Source organism: Piliocolobus tephrosceles, chromosome 4 (assembly GCF_002776525.5).
Source record: "Piliocolobus tephrosceles isolate RC106 chromosome 4, ASM277652v3, whole genome shotgun sequence".
In the NCBI taxonomy this organism is placed as follows: Eukaryota; Metazoa; Chordata; class Mammalia; order Primates; family Cercopithecidae; genus Piliocolobus; species Piliocolobus tephrosceles.
The window spans coordinates 32,802,295-32,816,872 of NC_045437.1; positions in this window are offsets into that span (position 1 = coordinate 32,802,295).

Here is a 14,578-nt window from a genome sequence, read left to right on the forward strand (position 1 = left end):
TATCTATCTATCTATCTATCTATCTATCTATCTATCTATCTATCTATCTATCTAATCTATCTCTATCATCTATCTAATCTATTATCTATCATCTATCTATCATCTCTATAAAGCAAGAATTAATAGTACATTGTCAATGTATCCTTTTTAAAATGTAGTGGGGGTAATGTTATAAAATGAGCACATATTGTATATGATATGTGTGACCAAAAGGAAAACACATTTATTGGACTAGTTTTTCCCACCTTTCCTTTGAAAAACCACGTATTTCCCTTCTGCGTTATTTTGGTGGGGCTGACCCAGTCTCTTGCAGTCCCAGTGAGTTCATGACCAAAGCTTGGTGAGTCTCCATTTGCCTTCCAGTGGGCACAGTGACTGACTCGGGGACTTTTCTGCTAAAGCCACTGGGAAAGATGGCTCCTCTTCCTCTGGGATCTTGAGTTGTAAAGATGTAAAGATAAAATAGAAAAATTAGTGGCCCTTTTTCTTCCTGGCACATGGAAATAGCTTTCGTAAAATTGAAGCTAGCACATGAAAGGAAGCAGAGATAGAGACTGGATTCATCTTTAAAGTCTCTGAATCTGGCCATGGCATTTTTTGTTTGTTTAAACTTGCTTGAGTGGGTTTCTGTCTCTTGAAATCAAGTGTTGATAATATTAAAATATATCACTGAAAGGCTGCATGCGGTAGCTCATGCTTGTAATCCCAGCACTTTGGGAGGCCAAGATAGCTGGATACTTGAGGTCAGGAGTTTGAGACCAACCTGACCAATATGGTGAAATCCCGACTCTACTTAGAAAAACAACAACAAAAAAATAGCCGGACGTGGTGGCGCGTGCCTGTAATTCCAGCTACTTGGAAGGCTGAGGCAGGAGAACTGCTTACCTGGGAGGCGGAGGTTGCAGTGAGCTGAGATCATGCCATTGCACTCCAGCCTGGGTGACAGAGCAAGACTCTTGTCTCAAAAATAGTAATAATTAAAATATATGACTCAAAAAAGCAATTTTTTGAGGACAAGTCTTTCGGTTCCCAACTATTTCCATGCAAAACAAGGAAGTTTTATCAACTCAGCTTGAAAATAGGAAATCATATCCAAATATGAGATATCAATTATGTCTTCCTCCTTCTCTTAATGCTTATATTGCAGCATCTGATTCAGCTATTGAAAATGTATTGCTGTCTTGTTTCAATCTTTTTCTTATCTTTAATTTTATATTTACGGGTACATGTGCAGGTTCGTTATATAGGCAAACTGTGTGTTTTGGGGGTTTAGCACACAGGTAATGTTGTCACCTGAGTAATAAGCATAGTACCTGATGGGTACTTTTCTGATCCTCTCCTTCCTCTTACCCACTACCCTCAAGGAGGCCCCAGTGTCTGTTGTTCTTACCCTAGTGGATCCATGTGTTCTCATTGTTTAGGCCCCATTTATAAGTGAGAACATGCGTATTCAGTTTTCTGTTCCTGCATTAGTTTGCTTAGGATAATGGCCTCCAGCTCCATCCATGTTGTCACAAAATATATGATCTCATTCTTTTTTGTGACTGCATAGTATTCCATGGTGTATAGGTACCACATTTTCTTTACCTAGTCTACTGTTGATGGGCATTTAGGTTGATTCTGTCTTTGCTATTGTGGATAGTGCTGCAACAAACATGAACATACCATGCATGTGTCTTTATGGTAGACTGATTTATATTCCTTTGGGTGTGTACCCAATAATGGAATTTCTAGGTCGAATAGTATTTCTGTTTTAAGAGTGTTAAGAAATCACCACACTGCTTTCCATGATGGCTGAACTAATTTACATCCCCACCAGCAGTGTATAAGCATTCCCTTTTATCCACAACCTTGCCAGAATCTGTTATTTTTTAAATTTTTTTAATATTAGCCATTCTTACTGGTATGAGATAGTGTCTTATTGTGGTTTTGATTTACATTCCTCTAATTATTAGTGATGTTGAGCATTTTTTCATATTCTTACCTATTGCATGTATCTCTTCTGTGGAAAAGTGTTCATGTCCTTTGCTCACTTTTTAATGAGGTTGTTGGGGTTTGGCTTGCAAATTTGTTTAAGTTCCTTATTGATTTTGGACATTAAACCTTTGTCAGATGCATAGTTTGCAAGTATTTTCTCCAATTCTGCAAGTTGCCTGTTGATAAGTTTATTTTGCTGTGCAGAATCCCTTTAGTTTAATTAGATTCCATTTGTCAATTTTTTTGTTTTTGTTGCAATTGTTTTTGGCATCTTTGTCATGAAATCTTTGACAAGTCCTATGTCCAGAATAGTATTTCCTAAGTTATCTTCCAAGGATTTTATACTTTTAGGTTTTACATTTAAGTATTTAATCTACCTTGAGTCAATTTTTATACATGTTATAAGGTAGGAGTCTAGTCTCAATCTTCTGCATATGACTAGCCAGTTATCCCAGCACCATTTGTTGAATGAAAAGTTCTTTCTCCATGTGTATTTCTGTCAGCTTTGTCAAAAAATCAGATCATTATAGGTGTGCGGCATTATTTATCAGCTTTCTATTCTGTTCCATTGGTCTATGTGTCTGTTTTTTTATGAGTACCATGCTGTTTTGGTTACTGTAGCCCTGTAGTACAGTTTGTGCTTTGTAATTGAGGCATTAAGCCTGTTTACATTGAAGATTAATATTAGTATGTGTGGATTTGATCCTGTCATGTTGTTAGGTGGTCATTATGCATACTATAAACGTTGCTATATAGGATCACTGGTCTGTGTATCTAAGTGTGTTTTTGTAGTGGCTGGTAATGGTCTTTCCTTTTCATACTTAGTGCTCCTTTCAGGACCTCTTGTAGGGCAGGTCTGATAGTAATGAATTCCCTTAGCATTTGCTTGTCTAAAAAGGATCTTATTTCTCCTTCACTTAGTTTGGTGGATATTAAATTGTTGGCTAGAAATTTTATACTTTAAGAATGTTTAATATAGGCCCCCAATCTTTTCTGGTTTGTAGAGTTTCTGCTGAAAGGTCAACTGTTAGCCTGGTGGTTCCCTTTGTAGGTGACCTACCCTTATTTCTTGCTGCCTTTAACATTTTTCGTTTCATTTTGACCTTGAAGAAACTGATAGTTATGTGTCTTGGGATGATCTTCTTGGGTAATATCTCACAAGCGTTCTCTGTATTTCCCAGATTTGCATGTTGGCCTCTCTAGCAAGGTTGGGGAAGATTTAATGGACAATATCCTATAATATATTTTCCAAGTTGCTTGGTTTCTCTCCCTCTTCCTCAGGCACACCAATGAGTCATATATTGGGTCTCTTACCACAATCCCGTATTTCTTGGAGTTTTATTCATTCTCCTTTATTGTTTTTGCCTATTTTTGTCTGATAGTTATTTCAAAGAACCAGTCTTCAAGCTCTGAGATTTTTTTCCTCAGCTTAGTCTATTCTGTTGTTAATACTTGCAATTGCATTATGAAATTCTTATAGTGTGTTTTTCAGTTCTGTCAGATCAGTTTGGTTCTTTTGTATAATGGCTATTTTGTCTATCAGTTCTTGCATTCTTTTTATTGTAATTCTTAGCTTCCTTGGATTGGATTTCAGTGTTCTCCTGAATCTCAATCATCTTTATTCCTATGTATATTCTGAATTCTATTTCTATCATTTCGACCATTTCAGCCTGGTTAAGAACCCTTGCTGGGGAACTAGTGTGATCACTTGGAAGAAAGAAGGCACTCTGGCCTTTTGAGTTGCCAGGGTTCTTGTGCTGGCTCTTTCTTATTGTGTGGGCTGATGTTCCTTCAGTCTTTGAAGTTGCTGTCCTTTGTTTTTGTTTTGTTTGTTTGTTTTTGTTAATGTTGTTCATTGATGCCCTTGGAAAGTTGATTACGTATGACATAAGGTGAGTTCAGTTGACTGGATTCAGTTCTTGTTCACTACTAGGTCTTGGAGAAGCCTCGTCCAATTACTATTTCCATGCCCACATTTCTTTTGTTGAGTGTTCTGGTCTACTGGGCTCCCTTTGGTAGGGGCTGCAGTTGGTAGACAAGCTGTATCCTTGCCAGATCAGCCCTAATCTGCTCTCTGGGTGCTTCCTGGAAAAACATGGGTTGTGCCTTTCTGCAGAGTTCAGTCAGAAGCAGGACCTCTGGGTTGGAAACTCTAGTGGGTGTGGCCTGTTTGGCTATGGGAGGGGAGAATGGATGGAGTTGCCTGCCCTGCTCTAAGGTGTTTTCAGGGCAACAGGAGGCTGAACTCTTTGGTAAATTCAGGCAGAAGTAGAACCACTGGGCCAGAAGCTCTAGCAGGTGTGGCTCACCTGGCTACCAGTAGTGGGAGTGGGTGAGGATAACTGCCTTGCTGTCCAGATGCTTCCTGGAACAACAGGAGGCTGCACCCACTACCTGAGTTTCCACAGAAACAGGATCACTGGGCCAAAAGCTCTAGCAGGTGTTGCCCACCTGGCTATCAGTATCAGAAGTGTATGGGATCACACACCCTGATACTGTCTGGGTGTTTCCCAGGACAAGAGGAGACTGTGTTCTCTGGCTGAGTTCACACAGAAGTGGGACCACTGGGCTAGAAGCTCTAGCAAGCATTGGGTACCTGGCTAGCACTGGGATGGTAGCGGTGGGTGGAGTGGTTGGCCGAGTTTAGGGGGAAGTGAGACTGCTGGACTAGAAGCTTGGAGCCACGTCCAGCAAGAGGGGATGGAGCAATATTACTGCTCCCAGGCACAACAACTGTGGCCTCTATTGGGGCTGATGTGCTGGTGCTAGTCTGCTTCATAGCCCAAGGCTTGTAGAGGTCCCCTTGAATTCAAGAGTTGCTCCCACATCTGTGTGGCTCTCTGCCTCAGTCTAGAATCATAGTGCAGGGAGAAGGGTCATGGGAAGGCCGAGGGGATTGTCCTATCCCCAGTCTTGCACAGGTCCCTGTGGAAAGCATGAATCCACCTGGGGGCTCTCTCTCACCCTTTGCCATGTTGGAGAGGTTCTCCTGACTCTATGATGAGCCCACACAGGCTGGTGCCCACCTCTGCTCCCTGTGTTCTCCTGCTGCCTTGATGGATCCCAACATGGTTTCTCAGATGATTGACCTGCAAGGTTAGTGTTCACTAGCCCTTTTGTTTCCTTTTTGTGAGAATGGCACATATGAGCTCCTTCTAGTCCTCTATCTTGGCATCATCCCCTATATTGCTAATCTTTATGTTGGGATATTTTATTTCTTCAAGCATACTGTAAACTCTCTAAAGGCACAAATCACAGAACACCCTAAAACAAAGTAGGCATTAGTAGATATATTCTTCAGGAATATAACGTCTAAGTTGTATATACTATCCAGATTATGCATTATATTCTGAGAAAATAGTTTATAAGAGTTATTTCCTAAGGAAAAAAAAAAACCTCCTAACTAAACACACTAAAAACACACTATCTGCAGTAAGAGAGAGAATCTTTGCTTTTGTTGCAATTTCTTTGATGTTTTTGTCATGAAATCTTTGCCTGTGTCTATGTCCTGTATGGTATTGCCTAGATTTTCTTCTAGGGTTTTTATAGTTTTGAGTTTCACATTTAAGTCTTTAATCCATCTTGAGTTGATTTTTGTATAGGTGTAAGGAAGGGGTCCAGTTTCTGTTTTCTACATTTGGCTAGCCAGTTTTTCCAGCACCATTTATTAAACAAAGAATTCTTTCCCCATTGCTTGTTTTTGTCAAGTCTGTTGAAGATCAGATGGTTGTAGATGTGTGGTCTTATTTCTGAACTATTATGTTCTGTTGGTCTATGTGTCTGTTTTTATATCAGGGCCTTGCTGTTTTGGTTATTGTAGCCTTTTAGTATAGTTTGAAGTTGGATAGCATGATGCTTCCTGCCTTGTTCTTTTTGCTTAGGGTTAAGGAACTTAAACAAATTTATTAAAAAAAAAAAAATTAAAAGGCCAGGCATGGGCTAGGTGCGGTGGCTCATGCTTGTAATCCCAGCACTTTGGGAGGCCAAGGCGGGTGGATCACGAGGTCAGGAGATTGAGACCATCCTGGCTAACATGGTGAAACCCTGTCTCTAATAAAAATAAAATAAAATAAAAATTAGCCAGGTGTGGTGGCAGGCACCTGTAGTCCCAGCTACTCAGGAGGCTGAGGCAGGAGAATGGCATGAACCTGGGAAGCAGAGCTTGCAGTGAGTGGAGATTGTGCTATTGCACTCCAGCCTGGGTGACAGAGCGAGACACTGTCAAAAGAAAAAAAAAAAAAAACCCACAACCCATTAAAATTGGGCAAAGGACATGAACAGACACTTCTCATTTATGTGGCCAACAAACATGACATTTATGTGGCCAAGAAACATTAAAAAAAAAATCCCAACATCCCTGACCATTAGAGAGATGTAAATCAAAGCCACAATATCATCTCACACCAGTCAGAATGGCAATTATTAAAAAGTCAAGAAATAACAGATGCTGATGAGGCTGTAGAGAAATAGGAATGCTTTTACACTGTTGGTGGGAATGTACATTAGTTCAACCATCGTGGAAGACAGTGTGACGATTCCTCAGAGACTTAGAACCAGAAATACCATTTGACCCAGCAATCCCATTACTGGGTATATACCAAAAGGAATATAAATAATTCCCTTATAAAGATACACTCATGCATATGTTCACTGCAGCACTATTCACAATAGCAAAGACATTGAATCAACCCAAATGTCCATCAATGATAGACTGGATAAAGAAAATGTGGCACATATACACCATGGAGTACTATGCAGTCATAAAAAGGAATAAGATCATGTCCTCTGCAAGGACATGGATGAAGCCGGAAGTCATTATCCTCAGCAAACTAATGCAAGGACAGAAAACCAAACACCACATGTTCTCACTTATAAGTGTGAGTCAAACAATGAGAACACATGGACACAGGGAGGGGAACAACACACACTGGGTCTGTCGGGGGTGGCGGGGAGGGAGAGCATCAAGATAAATAGCTAATGCATGTGGGGCTTAGTACCTAAGTGATGGGTTGATAGGTCCAGGAAACCACCATGGCACATGTTTACCTATGTAACAAACCTGCACTCCTGCACATGTATCCCAGAACTTAAAATAAAATTAAATTTAAAAAAAAGATAGAGAATCATGTCATCTGCAGAATTATCCCGAGTGGTTGGTGTCATGTGGCAGTAGTCACTAGTTTTCCACCAAAATATTTTCTTCCCCTCAGTAACAGAAATTAAGTGAGGTACATGACTCTCTAGCTAGAGGCCAGATTCTTTAGCCTCCCTAGAAGTTATGCAACTCAGTTTGGACCAGTGAGATATGAGTAGAAGTAACTATGTGCCACTTCTGTGTCTGGGCCTTAAAACACTTGGAATAAGCAATTCCACTCTTTTTTTGCAAATTGAAATGCAGAAGTGCCAGCAACCCAAGTACAACCATGCAGATGAGAACTCTCTAGAGAAAGGGTTAACAAATTATCACCCATAGACCAGTCACTTGGTTTTGTAAATAAAGTTTTATTGGAACACAGCTATGTCCATTTGTTTAGAAAGTATATATAGCTGCCTTTGCACCACAATGACAGAGAACTTAAGTAATTGCAACAAAGACCATGTTGGGCTGCAAGCCTTAAATGTTTCCTATCTGGTGTTTTCAGAAAAAGTTTGCAAACCACCACACTAGAGCAAAAAGATAGAAGGAACTTGGGTCCCTACATGATTGTAACAGAAAAATAAGTAAACATCTAGTTTACCGTCATTGTATTTTGGAGCCTTTCTTCTACCTCCATTTAGCATTTACTGTAACTATTATATCTTATTAATTGGATTTCTGTTTATATCTAATTGATAGAAATAGGGGCTTATGATGGCTAGGGGAAAGCATGAATGTGGCACCATGGTCTTGTTGGCTCCTAAGTAGGTTGTACCAGCAGAGGACTCCAATTTTATTAAGCTTCCAAGATGCTTCTCATTGAAAAATGCAGCAGGCTATATATATCCTTGAACTACCATAGTGTCTCAGATTGAAATATTGGTATCAACATTTCCAAACTCAGTTCTTGAGAGATAACTTAAAATAGTCCAACAGATCAATGGGAAGATATGATGATTAATTTACATGTCAACTTGACTGGAACATGGGTGCCCAGACATTTGGTTACGCATTATTCTGCTTGTATCTGTGAGGTTTTCTGGATGAGATGAACATTTGAATGGGTGGAATGAATAAAGAAGAGTGCCTTCCTCAATGCAGGTGGGCCTCATCCAACAATTAAAGACTTGGATAGAACAAAAAGGCTGAGTAATAGGGAACTCCTCCTGCCTGACTGCTTGAGTTGGAACATTGTGCCTTCAAACTTGACTGAAAAATGGGCTCTTCTTGAATCTTCAGCCTGCTGGCTTTTGGACTGGAACTTACACCACGGGCTCTCCTGGATCTCCAGCTTTCCAACTGCGGAACTTGGGCCTTCTTAGCCTCTGTAATCATGTGAGCCAATTCCTTCTAAGAAATCTCTCTGTCTCTTTATCTGTCTCTGTGTCTGTCTGTCTCTCTCCTCCCCTCTTTCTCTCTCTTCAGATAGGTAGGTAGGTAGGTAGACAGATAGATGGCAGATAGATAGATAGATAGTAGATAGATGATTTTGTTTCTCTGAAGAACTTCAGCTAATATTCAGAATATTTTTTAGGTATACATAAATTACTCATATATTGCTATATGAAACAGGACTTGAAAAAATGTTTTTATTCATAATCACATGTCACCATAATTGAATTATTGGGTGGGAAGTACTCAGAAACAACATGGATATGTACAGATTTGTTTGGAGGAAAAACTATCAGACTATACAACTCAGAGAACTAGGTGATTCTTTACCAGCAAGCACTCAAGTTCTGTATTTTTAGAAAGACCTTCCAGTTACTGCCCTTATATGCATTTTTAATTTTGATTTGATGATGCCCAAAAGGTTATACGGATGAATTTTCATTTTTTTAGACCAGTATTCCTAACTGTAATTTTGCCCCATGGGACATTTGGCAATGTCTGAAAGCATTTTTGGTCATGACAACTGGGAGAAGAATGCTATTGATATTCAGCGAGTAGAGGCCAGGGATCCTGCTAAGCACTTATAGTGCACAGAACAGTGGCTTCCCTCAACAAATAATTATTTAGCCCCAAAATTTCAATAGTGCTGAGGTTGTGAAAAATCCTGGTTTAGACAACACTTTTGATATCTGGGTAAGGCCACATATCAAAGTCTAGCAGCCATTTATTTAGTACAGATGAACTCACAGCCCTTCCTGGAAACTGTTTTTTATACAGGGAGGTAGGATGAAGAAAAGTGTGAGGTCCTAAAGTACCTTCAGGGAATGGCACAGATACTCTGCAAAGAAATGAGAAGGGAGGGATGCCAGAGGCAAATGCACAATTCTACACATTTAACAACTTACTTTGGAGGAAAGTATACCCTTTGGGAATGAGGTTCAGAACCTCCTAAAAGCTATCCAGAATGTATTCCTTATATGCTAGGCCTCTCAAAACTATTTTAAATCTGTCTTAGTCCATTTTGTATTGCTATAACAGAATACCATAGCTAGGAGATTTACAAAGAGAATGAACTTCTTTCTTAAATTCTGGAGGCTGGAAAGTCCAAGGTCAAGGGGCCTATACCCAGTGAAAGCTGTCTTGCTGCATCATCCTATGGTGGAAAGCAGAAGGGAAAGAGAGCTCAAGAGAGAAAAAGAGCAAGAGGCGGCCAAACTCATTTTTATAGCATGCCCACTCATAATAACTAACCCACTCCCAAGAGAATGACATTACTCCATTCATGATGGCAGAGCTGTCATGACATAATCACCTCTTACTAGGCTCCATGCCCCAACAGTTGCATTGGGGATTCAGTTTTCAACATATGAACTTTAGGAGACACAGTTAAATCATAGCAAAAGCTCTCAGCAAGGAAGAGATATGACAAAAATGAAAACAAATTGAGGAATATTATTCAGAATGGTTCCAAATAAATCTAGAGTAAACCAGAGAGAGTAACTGGCTAGAGCATTCATTCCCCCAAACATAATTAACTTTTATAGCCCTTTAGAATTTGCAAAGTATTTTGTATACATGACTTTCATTTTATCCTCCCAACAAGTTCTGGAATCAGGTTTATTATTTCTATCACCATTTTATAGCTGAGGAACATGATTATATCACACAGGGTTCCAACAGAGAACAGAGGGCACACTCGAGTTAGAGTAATTTAAAGAGGGTTTATTTAAAAGAGATGAGAAGTATAGGGAGTCAGGATCCTACAAATAGTAATTGTGGGAAATCTGTAACCACATCTAGGCCAGGCAGGGTGAGGGTAGCCTGCATTTGCTGGAACCTAGAAGGGAAGTGTTGTGTAGTGATTGCCATGAGATCAGCAATGACCTTTGGTTGTGAAACATCAACAGCCCAAGGCAACCTCCTCCCAGGGAAGGGCCAGGGGTATACAAGTCCTGATTTTGTTTTCTTCCCTCCCAACTCCTGCGGAGGGTCTCACTGGCTAGAAGCAACGGGAGGCCAATGGCCCAGGAGTCCATTGGTACAGGCCATACCTTTTCCCCTTCTCTATAGCTTTTCATCCACATGAAAAGTGTGCGCCTCCAACACAAGGGACACATGTAGTCCCTTTAGAATGTGTATCATCATGGAGTGATCTTGATTCAATCATATTCCCTCATGAAAACTAAAAAGTTAGCCACTCCCAGTACTCTTTATGTATGATATATATAGAAGGAAAAGTTGGGGGAGTGGAAAAAGTGACAAAAAACATAACTTCTACAGGCCCCATACTTCTTTCTGGTCATGAGGGCTAATTTAGTAATCAAAGCACTAGCACCAGCTCCATGGATGTACAACCTGGGCAGTCATACAGGCTTCAATACTTAGAAGTGCTCTATACTTGGTTGCTACTCCACTGAGCCTATTAAATAGATTGAAATTAACAAGGAGCCCTACATTTTTATTTTGCATTGTGTTCTTCAAATTATGTAGCTAATATTGCATAACTCTGTTCTCCTAGCACCTATTCAAGTTACCCTTAACCTTTGTCAGGACCTCGCTAGACTGGGTTCTTTACCTAGAAGGATAGCCCAAACCTTCCTTCCTTCCTTGTCTTTGTTGATTCCCAGAGTTTTCCAACAGCAAAACATTAGACAAGGAAGTACTAAAAAATGTCTCAGTGAAACTCAATCATGGCAGAGCTATTGACAACCACTTTCCTAAAAAGTATGTGGTGGTTTACACCTGTAATCCCAGCACGAGAGGCCAAGGTGACAGGATCATTTGAGGCCAGGAGTTTGAGACCAGCTGGGCAACAAAGCAAGACACTGTCTCTACAAAAAAATCTCCTTCTTGACAAAATTGTCCTTTAGGTAGAAGAAACCCATATGTCCCCTTGTAATGAGGATCAATCACTCTGGCCAAACAACCGCCAATTCTGCCTGTGAGTGCAGCAGTATGTGAAGCCCCACATAGGGTGTACTCTTAGGCCAACTGATCAGAACCATGACCATACTCCCTGATAGAAGCATTCTTCCCTCAGGGACTAGTTTCTTCAAAATCATCCAGCCCAAGGTTGTAGGAACCAGAAGCAAAAATTATTCAAATGAGTAATTAAGGATTGATAATGAAGAAGACTGTTTTGCCCCTGAACCGATAGAGAGATGGTTATGTACAAACTTCTACTATTTGTAACACTATTTGTAGCATATCACACAATTTTGATTCACCTCTCATGGCAGAGCTATTGACAACCACTTTCCTAAAAAGTATGTAGGAGGCCAGTGTGGTGGTTCACACCTGTAATCCCAGCACAAGAGGCCAAGGTGAGAGGATCATTTGAGGCCAGGAGTTTGAGACCAACTAGGCAACAAAGCAAGACCCTGTCTCTGCAAATAAAAAAAAATAATTAATGTAAAAAATTTTTAAAGTATGTAGGGTAGTGGGTGATATAGTTTGGCTGTGTCCCCACCGAAAATCTCATCTTGAATTGTAATCACCATAATCCCCATGTGTCAAGGGTGGGACTAGGTGGAGGTAATTGGATCATGGGGCAGTTTCCCCATGTTGTTCTCGTGATAATGAGTGAGTCTCATGAGATCTAAAGGTTTTATAAGTGTCTGGCATTTTCCCTGCTGGCACTCATTCTCTCTCCTGCTGCTCTGTGAAGAGGTACCTTCTGCCATGATTGTAAATTTCCTGATGCTTCCCCAGCCATGCAGAACTGTGTCAACATCTTTCCTTTATAAATTACCCAGTCTCAGGTATTTCTTCATAGCAGAGAATGGGCTAATACAGTGGGCATAAATTATAACACTGAGAATAAATCAGAAGTGGTTTTTTTGTTGGCAAATACACAAAAGTTGCATAACCGTGTTTTGTGCTTTAGGTCTGAGATGTGCTGGAGGCTGTGGTATCTTTGCTTAGCTCTAAATACACACATAGTAAAAAAAACACCTTCCTAACACCAGAGGGCACTGTGCTACAGGGATACCTCTGCGAGGTTCCCACACTAGCAACTCCCTTACAGCTTCCCCTATGTTCCTCCACCACAGTCAACCTGTTAGAAATGCCTTCTGCTTTTTCTTTTTGTCATCCTTAAATGAGGACTGTTTCTCCTTTGTAATCCCCTCAACACAATTCCTCTTCTCCCTACCATAACCTGTGTCTCTGGGATTGTATACACAAGCTTCTGAAGCCCTCTGAGGGGTGGGTAATCATCTGTGATTCTTCCTGTGTATACACATTAAGTAAATTTGTATGTTTTTTCTATTAATTTACCTCATGTCAGTGATTTTCAGCCAAACTTCAGAGGGCCAAGGGGACCTTTCCCTTTGGCATGTACAATAGTATCTGCTGGTAGTTTCATGTAGTTCTTAGTAGAACTTACTGGTTCAACTTGTTCTTTTACTATGTGTGTATTTAGAGCTAAGCAAGTTTACTATATCTTATCTGTCTATCTATCTATCTATCTATCTATCTATCTATCTATCTATCTATCTTTTTTTACTGCACTGTAGCTGACACCTTGATTTCAGTAACAATCGTTTTCTTTTCTTTTTTCTTTGAGATGAGGTCTTACTCCATTACCCAGGCTGGAGTGCAGTGGCAAAATCATAGCTCACTACAGACTCAAACTCCTGGACTCAGGAGTCCTTCTGCCTCAGCCTCCTAAGTAGGTAGGACTGCAGGCACACACCACCAAACCCAGTTAATTTTTTAATTTTTTATTCTACCTATTTATTTGAGACAGTCTTGCTGTGTTGCCCAGGCTGGAGTACAGTGATGTGATCATAGCTCACTGCAGCCTTGATCTCCCAGGTTCAAGTGATCCCCTCGCCTCAGCCTCCTGAATAGCTGGGACTACAGGTGCACACCGCCACGCTTGGCTAATATATATATATTTTTAATTTTTAGTAGACACGAGGTCTCACTATGTTACCCACACTCGTCTTGAACTCCTGAGCTTAAGCTCTCCTCCTACCTTGCAAGTTTACAGTTTTTAAAAATGTATTTTATCTCCTTGATTGAAAACTTCACGAAAGCATACCTTGTGTATTTTTGCCAGCACCTGGAAGATGTAAACCTATCACACAGCAGATGTGCAATAAATGTCGAGTGTTGAGACAAAACTTGCTTAATTTTTCAATCAAGGTTTGGAAAATTACCTCTTAATTTGTATTATAAAAGAAGTCAAAACCCATTTACTAAATAGATCTAGAAGAAAGTTTATATTGAGACTAGATTATTAGTAGTGCTTGATGTTCCAGGAGTTATATTCAATTTTAATAGGCTTAAATAGACCAAAGTAACTCCCCACATTTAAATTAGAATGAGAATCAACGGGATCTACTCTTACCTTCTAATGTAAAACAATTTAATTATGCTCATTAGACACGTTTGCCTGAATTGCATCTTAATTTTAACTAAGTATAATGAAAACCAGAGAGCTCAAGATTACTGAGTTTGCTAGATGCAGAAAATTATAGGCTAACAATTATATTTAACTGCTATATAACATTATTTCTAGCAGCTTCTCTTAACCCCTTGTTTCCTGAAGGCGGAGAGTTGTAGAGAACAGAACTGGTGTTTAAAAAGAAAAATCCACAAAACGTGGTGATGGAGTACGTACGTAAAGTTGTGGCCATTGCGCTTCTGATTTCAAATAAGTAATTGTTTTAAATTGCCTACTAACATAAATTTTAAAAGCCCAGTCGATTCCAAACACTGACACCTAGGTGTGAGAATCCATGGTTATTTCCTTGGGTGAGTATTTTTGCGGGCGCTATAGAAATGCTCCTCCAGGCAGTACAGATCAGCAGCGGCTAGCAGTGAAGAATGTTCAAGGAAGGGTTTGTCCCCGATCACTAGGACTCGGGGCTTGGGGAGTCTGGACTGCCATGAGGAAGGCTCGACTCACCACTACAGACAGGGAGCCAGAGACCTGGGTAGTGCCGAGAAGTCGGCAGTCGCGACAGGTCAGGAAGCGCCGAAACCGCAGGAAACCCTGGACTCCATCCCTGAATTTGTTCCAGTGTCGACGATGGTATCCAGGTCGCCGAAAACTTCCCGGAA